A 10797-nucleotide genomic window follows, 5' to 3' on the forward strand; every position below is an offset into this window, starting at 1 on the left:
TATATAAGGAAGGAGGAAGGGATGGACGTGCAGGTGAGAACAACCATCAAGACACTGGTAAGGATGCAGAGGGAGCCTGATGTCCCTCTGGATTGGCTGTTGTGGAGTGCAGGGCTTAGAGGAGCCACCAGAAATGTGGATAGTGCAGAGGGTGGGATTGGCTAACTGAGGGCTGGCTGGCTTTCTTTCTAAAAATGATGGACTATGCTTTCTTCCTTTTTTTTTTTTTAAGATTTTATTTTTTATTTAACAGAGAGCACAAAGGGTGTGGGGGTGGATGGCAGAGGGAGAGGGAGAAGCAGGGTCCCCATTGAGCAGGAAGCCTGACATGGGGCTTGATCCCAGGACTCTGGGATCATGATCTGAGCCAAAGGCAAGATGCTTAACCGACTGAGCCACCCAGGCACTCCAATGATGGGCTTTAAAAGGGAAGTTAGCCAGATATAGAAAGTCCTGGTAGGTTTTTGAACACACTTTCCTGAAAAATAGTACAACAAAAGTTTAGCATTTCCTTTAAGAAACTGAAAAAATTCCTTTCAGACCATGCAGATGTATTTTATCCTTTCCAAATTTTGATGAGTGAGAATGATTCCACCCATTTTAAAGATGGTATTGTTGTGGCCTAGAGAGATAAAAATTGGCCCATGGTCACTTTTTAAATGCCCTTCATTTATTAGGTGTGAGTTAAGTCAGCATCTGTGAGGGTAACACATGGGAAGGGGAAATGAGCCAGCTCGTGAAAAACACTTTCCACAGGGAAGGCATTCAACAAGTTCTAACTCCCCTTGCTTCTGGCTAAGTTCTAAAGACTGGGCTTCTACTCTATTCTCATGACTTAGCCTCAGATTTGCCCACCTCTGGGTACCTCTTCGGTCCTTCTGTTCCTGTATCCCTGTATGGATAATGTCTTTGGGGCCTGACAACTTTCTGGACTAAGTATCTTTCTCTGAAGCCAACCCATGGCTGTGACTGCTCCTTCTTTCAGACTTTTGGATGGAACTACTGGCCTCTGCTGGCCTACCTGTCTACATGTCACCATGACCAAGCCTCTTCCTGGGACACTCTGTCTGAGAGCCCTTTGCAGTGACTTCCTATCTGGCAACTCAACCATTGCCCACTAAGGACCTGCATCCAGGTGTCAGATGAGCCAGATCCCTAGGTCCTGAGTTCTGTCAATCTGATCTGTTCCACTCTTTCTAAGTTGCTTTTCCAGCAGTGGAGTTTGTTTAAAGTTGAGATGCTTGGGCTTCATTCTAGACCAACTGAGTCAGAAGCCCCCATGACATGGCCTAGGAATCTATATACTTAAAAATGTCTTCTCAGGTGAATCTTGATACAGCTATTTCACAGGCTGGCTTTTGGGAAACACTGATATGGGTACTTTGACAACTGAGCCTCTAAGGCCTATTGCAATTCAGTGAGTCTATGGTTTGCTCACAGTTAGGTCAGTATTATGAATTAAATTCAGGTCAGTATATGTCCTCTCCTAGGGGTTTCTAAAACTGCTTCTTCAAGAGAAAAATTTTTTAATCTCCCCTCCATATCGCCTCTGAATGAACCCGTCCTATCAGTCTCCACGTAGGTACTACAAGTCCTACAGGATAACTTGGAAGCTCCCCTGCTTCTGCAGCCAGCTTAACATTTCCAACTTGTTCTCATTCTAAGGCACCTATGAGGCAGGCTCCTGGCCATGTTTGAAGTCTGACCTTGCTTACAGGCTCCTGGATCTATGTTTGCTCTTTGCCATCACTGCCTCAACCTAGTTTCAAGTTCCGTCTTAGAAATGACAATCTGCTCACATTCAAAGCCATCTTTTATCAAAGCCATTTCTTTGAACTCCTCTGAAGAATAATCTGGGAACATCTAAGATGTAATATCTTTTCAAATATTGTGGGAAAAAAAGAGAGTTCTGTCTATATTGAATTCTCCAGATTCATTAGTTACCAGGTTGGGTCTTACTGGTGTATGGAAACTTTTGTGGATATACTCAAGCTTTCAAAAAATTGGTTTTATAAACTGAGAGCCTTGGAAACTTTCAAACATCTTCCCATAAAAGTGCTTTAGCATTTTATATATCTGTATGTCATTTTATTTCATCTTTAATATGCCAGAGGGTGCTGTGTATCAGTGCTTGTGATTTTATTTCTTTGAAGCAACTGTATTTGTGTACTGTGGAGGCTTCTCTGGTAATAAAGAGTGATTTTATTTGGGACCAATCTAGCCCTTGACTGTTCTCATGCTATCCTGAACAAGTTAGGTTTTGTAAGTTCTAGTTTCACAGACATCCAAGTTCCCAATATTTTCCTAAGAACATCCTGGCATGAAGTTGAGATCCTCAGTTTGTGAGGGATGTGAAGGAGTTAATGTGGAAACATTATGGAAGTGGAATTAGATGCCAGCTCTCAGATAATAACAGGACAAGAGGACGTGGAGAGAGCTACAGTTTGTCATTATATCCCTGACTGCAGATATTTTGGTTAGCTTGCCACGTCAGTATCTTTTTATCATCATAAATATCTTTCTCCACCTAGTTATTTTCAGGCTGCTGTATTCCGGTTCCCCAGATGTTGAGCCCAGGCCAGATCTGGAAGAGACTAGACTGAAGGAACTTCCCTTCCAGGCGTGCTGATGTTGGCTACAACTGACAGCCCATCAAACAGATGTTTAGGACATGGTAACATGATGGGACACATGAGGGGATTTGGTTATTTCCTCCTACCAGTGAATCTCCAACCCAGGAAAAGTGTAGCTCGTGTAACTCTAAAGAAACATGTGGTATTTTCATGAGTTTGTAGAGTCTTTTAAATGCAACAAAGAGAAAGAGAACATTTCTGCTTATTTTCAGATAGGAAGATCTGGAGTTGAGGGTGGTCAGGATATAATTTTGAAGTAGGTTTACTACAGTGGGCTTCCAGTCAATTCACAAAGGATGCAGGAAGAGTAACAGAGGTTAAGAGATGATAAGCAGCTGGAGAACTAGGTGTATGCTTTCCCTGAGCACTGCAGAAAGACAGCTCATATTGTCATCAGAGAATATTCAGCTCAAGTTCCAAACACATTTTATATGTCCTCCCTGCTTTTTAATTTGTCAAATACATTCTGAAATTTAATTACTTAATTATTGGATCTCAAAAATGGTTACTCTTATAACCGTAGATCATAATAGTACATTCATTAAGTGGAATTAATTTTAAAATATGAAAATATGTTTGAGGCCACTCATAATAATTCTGAGACAACAAAATTAAAATAGGACAAAATGCCCCCCCCCAAAATTCCCAATACCTGTCTTTTACTTCATGCTAAAGAAAATAAATTTAAAATTTAACATTAGCCAGAATTTCAGTTTAATATGGAGATAGAGGTATGCTAGAAGTACCTTATCTGTCCTCCCCTAACATTTCATGAAAGTCCCTTTGAAAATGTATAAGTACTTTACAAAAAATTGTATATTCCTCATAAGTGGGATACAGGAAGATACTATGCAGGACTCTGGGAGGATTTTCACTAACTGCCACATCAGTGGTGTTAGACTGAAAAGCACAGTCATGGACTCTATTTGCTCCAACCCCTGCTTTGGAAAAGCACACGTCATTAGGCAGAAAATAGGAAAAATCTCTCTGTTATCATACAGCCTGCTCCTAGTCCAGGCGTTCCAACCAGAAACTCAGGCAACCACATTCCTTTCTACATGAGGACAGTATTTTTTAGGCAGCCAGATCAGGGCTCTCCTCCTCTTTTCTTTCTTCTCTTTTCATTCCTGATTAGAGACTAGATAGAAACCATACCAGATGTGTCATACAGTGCAGTGAAATGTTAGGGTGTAATTGGTGGCACAGTGTGTCGGGACTGTAAACATGACATGTTGAGGCAGAAACAAGAGCTGGAAGCATGAGTGAGTGTGTATGGGTGCAGGAGGGTATATGCGGGGGCTCTGTGTCTTACTTGTCTTTGAAAAAGAGGTAATTGTAGACTGTGCCTAAGGATTTAACATAGTCAAAAGGCTCTGGTAGAGAGAGAAGGAGGCTTATGTATTTATCCAGCAAGTATTTATTGAGTATCTACTATTTATGCCAGATGCTGTTTTTGTGGCAAAGAAATACTCGTGATAAAGAGAAACTGGGGTCTGGTTCTACAAGGAAAGATTGGGGAGTAGGTGAAGGGAGAGGGACAAAAATAAGTAAACTATTGGGCAGCCCGGGTGGCTTAGCGGTTTAGCGCTGCCTTCAGCCTAGGGCCGGATCCTGGAGACTCAGGATCGAGTCCCATGTCGGGCTCCCTGCATGGAGCCTGCTTCTCCCTCTACCTGTGTCTGTGTCTCTGCCTCTGTGTGTGTGTGTGTGTGTGTGTGTGTGTGTGTGTGTGTGTGTCCTCATGAATAAATAAATAAAATCTTAAAAAAATACATAAACTATTGAAGAGTATGATTTTTGATAGTCATCGGTGTTGTGAACAAAATAAAATGGGAAGGTGAGGCAGAATGAATGAAGCTCCTCAGAACAATCCAACGCTGCAGGACTTGTCCAGAAGAAACAAATGTTATGCAGATACTACTATTATCCTGTTTTACAGATGAAAAGATAACCTGAGACAACACGAGCAAAGAGAAATTCTTAGGAGAAGAAATACCAGTAGTTGATAGATATTTGGAACTTGTTAAAATTCACAAGTAATGAAATAAACACACCAATAATGAAAGGAATGAAATTTAATATTGCAATTAGATGCCATTTTCAATCAATCAAATTTGCAAAGATTAAAAAAATATCAAATTATTACTAGTGATTGTGGCATACATTTGACCCTCTCATTTGCTGCTGAGAAGACAGTTAATTGGTACATCTTTTAAGTAAGACAATCCTACCTGTGGGAATAAGTCTCAAGGAAATTACCAGAAAAGCAAGCAAAGATTAATATACTAGATGTTAATTACAGTTCTATTTATAATTAAATTACATTTTCCAATTTCCCTTGGCAAGGTGTGGCCACACAAGCAAGCTCTGGCCAAAGGCATGTGAGCAAAAATGATGTATGCCAGTTCCAGATCATCTTCCTAAAAGAAAGCTGTTTGTCCTCCATGTCCTCTTTTTTCCTCTCCAAAGGCTAATGTATGGATGCAGTAGTGGGTGAGCTGGTTTTGACCGTGAGGACAAGAACAACAATCTAATAACAAAACAATAAGATCAAAGGAGCCTTGGTCCCTAGATGATCATGTGGATAGAGCTTCTCCCTGCTGAACCTATCAGATGGAACTTTAACAAGAGAAAGACCCTTCTGGAGCATCTGGGTGCCTCAGTTGGTTAAGCATCTGCTTTGGCTCAGGTCATGACCCCAGAATCCTGGGATTGAGCCCCATGTTGGTCTCTCTGCTCAGCGAAGAGTTTGCTTCTCCCTCTCTCTCTGCCCCTTGCCCCCTTCCACCTGCCCCCTGCTCGTGCTCTGTCTCTCTCAAATAAATAAATGAAATTTTTTTTTAAAAAGAGAAAGAACTTTCTATCTTATCTTCAGCCATTGTGACATGGCCTCTTTTCACAAGCTGAACTAATATCTTTACTAGTACAGGCAGCAACTGTGTAAAATATATAAAAATTTTCATTCCTTATTAATACAATTATTTAATACATACACATACTGATGGTCTAAATAATAAAACTAAGTAGCAAATCCCCACAGAAGATTTGCAAATAAAAGCAGAATGTTCAACATCATCTCTCTGCTGTTTGGGCAATTAGACGTTCATGATTCACGAAAATACCTAGATATAACTTGATAAAAAAAAAAGCAAAACCAGATGCAATTGTAAAAAATGAAAGCTTTGATTAGTTCTTTAAGTTTTTACTTGATCTCAAACCTGTGAAGTGTTAGTTATGTTTTTTTTTTGTTGTTGTTGTTATGTTTTCCACTCCTCTGCATTGCTTCCAGAATGGGATATTGTGTGCTATGTTATCCACTTAGCTTTGTCAGAGATTTATCCCTATAGATTGATCAATTGTTCTAGTTCCAGAGAAGGCAGAGCTTCTTGCTGCATAAAAGCCGGTTGGTGAGAAAGAGAAGTAGGAAGGAGAGATATGCCCATCTCTTGGGACAACTTTACTTCCTTCTCTTCTAGCGTCATTTCCTAGAACCTGGATAAGCCATCAGCATGGGCTCCTAGGGGTCTGTTCAACTCCCTTGTGGTGTCTTACTGCTCAAGCAAAGGAACAGTCTGGTACAGTGGGAGCAAGAGCTGAGGTTGGAGAGTGGGGACACAGACATATAAATGGGGACTGAATTATGAGGGGGAGAGGGTACATAATAGGACAAATCCAAATCCAAGCTTGGGAGAGGCAATTCTGGTCTAGGGTCAAGCAGGCTTTGAAATCCAGAGGAAGGGGATGAAGCTTTTAAACTCTGGGGATGAGATGATAGGACAATGAGGAAGAGCAGTGTTCTTTAAGAAAATGTCTTGAAATATTAGGAAGAAGAGCCAGGACAAAACCCAGCCTTCAGAATAATCAAGTGGCCAGATAGAGAGTAAGAAGAAAACCCCAGTCCATGGCTGAAGCAGAGGGCAAGGCTGCCAGCTGACTTTGGTGCCCCGGGGGAAGAGAGACACCAGGCATTCAAGAGGCCCACACAGAAGAAATGAGCACAGGTAAGGAATTCTCACATTCACTGAGCATTTAATATTCCATATACTCGATTTAATTTTCTCAGCAAGCCTGGGAGCACTCTTCACAGAAAGGTTTAATGATTTGATCCAAGATCATGAATTATTAAGTGGAGGATATAGTTCTGACTGACTCTAAAATCCATATTCTTTCTTTCCTGCCATTTTGGGGATTTTCTGAGGTTACTGCCCATATTACTTCCAGAAGGTGAGTATTAGAGAAGTTTTTAGATATTACCCAAACTTGACGGCTTGCAGGATAAGAATGACCGATGTGTTCTCCATAAGCCTCTTTGTCAGTTCATGGAGAGAGGAGGAAGCCTGATGGTAGATAGGATGCGGCCTAAACAGGAATCGGAAGGTGACTGCCTCACCTTCCCATAAGCTTAGCTTACTACTTTCCAGATTAATTCCAGACAACCTTGTGCTGACTGTTGGTGCCCATAGCCATTTTCCAAAGAATCCTCAGGATCCTAATAGCCTATAAAGGAAATGTTATGGTAAAATATGAGACGATGCTCAGTTTTGTAACTGATCAGGTAAAAAGCAAATCAAAAGCACCTTTAGATACTATTTTCATGCCATCAGACAGAGATAGATTATCAATGTTTTAATATCCAGTGTCTTCGGAAGTATAGACAAAATGGGACTCCAGTTTGCTGTTATTAGGCATGGAAGCTGGCAGCACCTATTAAAATTTACCCAGAAATTTCACCTTATAGAAATAACCATGTAAATATGCAAGGATATGTGTACAATGGCATTTATTCCAGAACTGTTTAAAAATTAAAAATAGAGGTGCCTGGGTAGCTCAGTCAGTTAAGCATCTGCCTTTAGCTCAGCTCCTGATCCCAGGATCCTGGGATGGAGCCCCACATCGGGCTCCCTGCTGAGCAGGGAGCCCGCTTCTCTTTTCTCTCTCTCCTTCTGCCCCTCTCCACCAATCGTTCTCTCTCTCTCTCAAATAAATAAAATCTTAGAAAAAAAATTAAAACCTGAAACCAAGTAAATATCCACCCATTAAAAGTTAAATTACAGTGCATCTGTTCCTAAGGAGTATGATGAAGCCATTTAAAAATGTGGTTGAACTGTATATGCTTACAGGGCAGGGTATCCAGGATATAAGGAGGGCAAAAGCAAACTAATGAGAACAACAAAAAAGGATATGCACTTGTGCGTGGAGAAAGGCCAGGAAGGATACACACCACATAGTGGGTAGAGGAGAGAAGGTGGAACAGGACAGGGTGGATGAGGTGATGCTCACTTGTCACACTTTTCTTCGTGGTTTGAATTTTGGGACAATCTATGGAACAGTTATTACTGTTCCAATTTAAAATAACTTCATAAAATAAAAGTGAGGAACAGTCAGTGGTAGGCAATTATTTTTCTGAGCTGGAGGCAGAGGACAGCGACTTGAGGTCATGAGTGATTCTGTACCAGCACCTACCACAGAAATACAGACACATGCTAAAATCTGCTCCACTTAGGGAAGCCAAAAAAACCGCTCCAGGCAGAACTGCAGCTGGCAGAGAAGGCATTTAATTTCTCTTACCTACCAGTATACTCCAGCCCCAGCTCCTGGTGGCATTATTACCTATTCTCCAGCAGTTCCCTTGACTCTGAACCTTAGAATGACCTCCTGTTTCTCCCCGAAGCTATTTTTTAAATACTTTCTCTTCTCCTCAATTTACATTTTAATGCTTGGTGGGTTCATGACACTGTAAGATTCTTTATAGTAGGTGCTAAAATGCGTGCAAAACTTTTGGGAGGTTTCTCAAAGATGCATAAAAGGCAATGCCCCTGAGGAGTTGTCACTGGCAAGTAGTATATATATGAAATTAAACTCAGAAAATAATGACAAGGAGGTTAATTTTCTCCCAATTGTACGTACGGTTGATTTCCTTTATCTTCAAAAAAAAAAGTAGGGGTTAAAAGGAAGAGAGGGAGAAAATCAAGTTTGTAGTAATTTACTACAGCAGCAATAGGAAGCTAGTACATCCTGGATACTTTTTTTTTATTTCTTAAAAATTTTTATTCATTTATTTATTTGAGAGAGAGAAAGAGGGAGAGAGCACAAGGCAGCAGAGGAAGAGGAAGAAGCAGGCTCTCTGCTGAGATCATGACCCAACCCGAAGCAGATGCTTAACTGACTGAGCCCCCCAGGCGCCCCCACCCTGGCTCCTCTACTGTGAGGTGTTCTTCCTGGCGTGACCCAAGGCTCTTGTGACTTTATGCAGCCCCTCTGAGCACCAGAAGGAGGTCTGAAAGTAGCCAGAAAGCGGACTGCCAACTCATTTGTTCCCCCTTCAACTCCCTCTTCTTTGCAACAACAGCGCCTTCTCAGCACCATCTCAGGAGTTGGAAACGAAATGGCTGTGGCTACACATAAGATGATAAGGCATGTGCTTGAGATACGGCTGCCTTGGGCAGCATCAGAACTGGCTGCTGGATGCCTTAGAGGTTCCGATGGTCGTTTACAGCCATCCGAAGCTAGGCTGCTGTTCTACGCTCACAGCCAACTAGAACCATGTATTATGCTACATTAGGCTCGTAGATCTCCGTGTAAATGACATCAGGGACTCACTCTCCACTCCCTAAATGTGAAATAAATCATGAGCAGACAAATTAGATGAATAAATACTCACCATATAAGCGACCGTCCAGCAGATTAGTCTTTCACAAACTTTAGAATACAGAAAAGTCACCTGGGGATCTTGTTAAAAACTGCAGATTTCCAGCTGGGCTCCCAATAATTCTGATTGAGGAGGGCGGTGAGATATTCTTGACCTGTGCCCCGAGTGATTCTTCTGCAGGCAGGCAGTGGAACACGCTCTGAAGAAAGCATGGCACGGAGTGGCAGAAGCTGCTGGGTCAGAGACACCACTGACCCGCTCCGGTGTTTGACACGGAGGGCTCGCTATAATTTCCAGACATTTTTTCTGCTTTGATCCTCTTCACATTTATATATTCTTCCACTGTTTTCTTGTTACATAGGAATTGAAAGCTAGGGAGCGGAGGGGCTGGGGGAGTGCATAGGCCTGGGGCGGCGGTATGGGGGTCACACATCACAGTCTCCACGTGGGCATGTATGACACTCTTCCAGATTCGGGTAATATTTCCTCTTTTCATCCCCCACCCCCCACCCCACCGGCAGGTGATTCTTAGCTTGGAGAGAAACAAGTGTCTCTTGGTGGGGAATTTCTGGGTGTGAGGAAACTTCTTCCCATTCAAGCCACTGTGCATCTTGCACTTTGGGCAATTAGCAGACACAATCTCGTGTTTGGGAATGTTCCTTCCTTTCAAGGCTGGGGAGGGATGATCTGTCCCTTCTCCAGGAGGCCTTCCCCTCCAAGTCCAGTCTTCCATTCATCTGCTCTGGGGGTGGTAGGTCAGGGCGCTGCCTGTGGTTGCACAGGCTGTGCATTCATTCCCAGAGGGCAAGTGTGGCTGGAATCCATTTCGGATCCCGCTGCCCAGCTGGACGTGGGAGCAAGGATAACAGCTGTGCCTGGCCTGAGGAAGGGAGACTTTTTGAAAAGTCACCCGAGCTCTTTGCTAGTTGTGACCCTGCCAGGTGGCACTTCCAAGCTTCTCTCTCCATCTGATGCCCTCCTTGATGCCAGTGAACTGGGTATTGGGGTGATAGGAAGAGAAAACAGAATGAAACCTAAGAGTTGGAAATCTCTGCTTTCCTGACAATAATTAGGCCTCGAGAACAGCCCACCCATCTGACTTCCTCCAGTCTATGTCCATCCTACCCCTTGGAAAAACAAATTCCTAAGTGAGTGACATATTATCCCCTCGTGTCCTGTCAATCCTCTCATTTGCCAATCTCCAACGTATCGGCTAGACTTGTTTAATGCCTGAGGCCAAGGTTCTGCAGTCTCTTAATTAACTAGTTGCACACAGCGAATTACTTACCGCAGTATCTCTCTCTCTCTCTCTTTTTTTTAAAGATTTTATTTATTTATTCATGATAGTCAGAGAGAGAGAGAGAGAGAGAGAGAGAGAGAGGCAGAGACACAGGCAGAGGGAGAAGCAGGCTCCATGCACCGGGAGCCCGACGTGGGATTCGTTCCGGATCTCCAGGATCGCGCCCGGGGCCAAAGGCAGGCGCCAAACCGCTGCGCCACCCAGGGATCCCCGCA

Source organism: Canis lupus, chromosome 8 (assembly GCF_003254725.2).
Source record: "Canis lupus dingo isolate Sandy chromosome 8, ASM325472v2, whole genome shotgun sequence".
NCBI classification, from domain to species: domain Eukaryota; kingdom Metazoa; phylum Chordata; class Mammalia; order Carnivora; family Canidae; genus Canis; species Canis lupus.